At 32.8% G+C, this 2,260-nt stretch overlaps 1 protein-coding gene across 3 annotated transcripts in view; it reads right to left on the reverse strand.

The window, feature by feature from the left end:
- The window catches only part of LOC117121330 (G-protein coupled receptor 26-like), a 17,961-nt gene extending 17,501 nt beyond the window's left edge, over window positions 1-460 (reverse strand). For all 3 annotated transcript variants that reach the window (XR_004447526.1, XR_004447529.1, XM_033266490.1), the window contains exon 1: window positions 217-460. The gene's annotated coding sequence lies outside the window, so the exon portion shown is untranslated. The remainder of the gene's footprint in view (window positions 1-216) is intronic.
- Between the last annotated feature and the right edge of the window lie 1,800 nt (window positions 461-2,260).

Consider the following 2,260-nt stretch of genomic DNA (forward strand, 5'->3'; position numbering starts at 1 on the left):
ATATATAGCCCTATATATATATATATATATATATATATATATATATATACACATTATTATTACACCATATATACACCACATAGCTATGCATACATATCTGTACTTGAATTATGACCTCAAAAATTGAGTAGGATTGCTTTAGAACGGATTAACTACGCACTTCATTGGCAGGTTGGGAGCAGCATCATCAATACAAAAAATAACAATTGCACTCACCTTGTCATATGCCTTATAACCGGCTAACCCATGCCTAATATTCAGCAACGTTTTAAAAGCCTTTATGTATAATGATTATGAATGCTACTCGTTTTAAAGTGATAGGCCGATAGTAAAGTGATACGCCGATAGTTCCTTGTGATTTGATGATGCACGTATTATAATTCTCCTGCTTAACTGTAGTGAATGACCGAAATGAATTCGACTGTTTTATAAAATAGTGGCCAGTTGATCAGATCATGGAGCTTTCCTCAGTTCTCTTCTTTGATTGGTTTGATTTTATTTTATTTCGAGTGACGTACCCCACTCTTAGAAATGGACGAGTCTAATCTGCACATGCGCTATCTTTTCAACATATTGTATCCGTGTTAGTTCAACAAACAAGTGAACAGCACTTCCCTACAAAATGTACTTTAATCAACTCTATGCAACTATCGTGAGCTTCTGTTTATTATCTTCACTTTTATTGACTTTTTAGGAGGTTGTGTGAATGAATTGAAATTGAAGTGGAAATAATCGATTTCAATTTATTTAGGAAACGGATTGGATATTTTGTATGTTCATTTTATAGATGTTTTGCCGTTTCTTTATTTTATTGGAATAATGTGGATTTTTATGTTTTCTCCTATTTGGAGTTTACTGCATAAAATTGAAAGTGCTTTCTATATCGTTTTATATTATTACTAGATAGGTAGCAGTGGTTAATAACTTATAATAATATTATATTTATTAGGCCTAACAACAACAATAATAATAATAATAATAATAATAATAATAATAATAATAATAATAATAAATAATAATAATAATAGTAATAATAATAATAATAGAAATAAATAATATATTTAAACAGGATTTCACAATAAGTATAAAACTGTTTTTTGTCTGTGGTCCTGTCAGACGGTGAAAAATAATACAATATAAGATACATCAAGAAAATACATGACTTACACCTAAACCAAATTGAGAGCGAGTGTTTGATATCAGCTGGTAATGACTTACTCCTAGACTAAATTGAGAGCGAGTGTTTGATATCAGCTGGTAATACATGACTTACACCTAGACTAAATTGAGAGCGAGTGTTTGATATCAGCTGGTAATATGACTTACACCTTGAGAACGAGTGTTTGATATCAGCTGGTAATACATGACTTACTCCTAGACTAAATTGAGAGCGAATGTTTGATATCAGCTGGTAATACATGACTTACACCTAGACTAAATTGAGAGCGAGTGTTTGATATCAGCTGAAAATACATGACTTACACCTAGACTAAATTGAGAGCGAGTGTTTGATATCAGCTGGTAATACATGACTTACACCTAGACTAAATTGAGACCGAGTGTTTGATATTAGCTGGTAATACATGACTTACACCTATACTAAATTGATAGCGAGTGTTTGATATCAGCTGGTAATACATGACTTACACCTAGGCTAAATTGAGAGCGAATGTTTGATATCAGCTGGTAATACATGACTTACACCTAGACTAAATTGAGAGCGAGTGTTTGATCAGCTGGTACTACATGACTTACACCTAGACTAAATTGAGAGCGAGTGTTTGATATCAGCTGGTAATACATGACTTTACACCTAGACTAAACTGAGAGCGAGTGTTTGATATCAGCTGGTAATACATGACTTACACCTAGACTAAATTGAGAGCGAGTGTTTGATATCAGCTGAAAATACATGACGTACACCTAGACTAAATTGAGAGCGAGTGTTTGATATCAGCTGAAAATACTTGACTTACACCTAGACTAAATTGAGAGCGAATGTTTGATATCAGCTGAAAATATATGACTTACACCTAGACTAAATTGAGAGCGAGTGTTTGATATCAGTTGGTAATAAATGACTTACACCTATACTAAATTGAGAGCGAGTGTTTGATATCAGCTGAAAATACATGACTTACACCTAGACTAAATTGAGAGCGAGTGTTTGATATCAGTTGGTAATAAATGACTTACACCTATACTAAATTGAGAGCGAGTGTTTGATATCAGCTGAAAATACATGACTTACACCTATACT

Source organism: Anneissia japonica, unplaced genomic scaffold (assembly GCF_011630105.1).
Source record: "Anneissia japonica isolate Jap-2015-1 unplaced genomic scaffold, ASM1163010v1 scaffold4386_len47116_cov187, whole genome shotgun sequence".
NCBI classification, from domain to species: Eukaryota; Metazoa; Echinodermata; class Crinoidea; order Comatulida; family Comatulidae; genus Anneissia; species Anneissia japonica.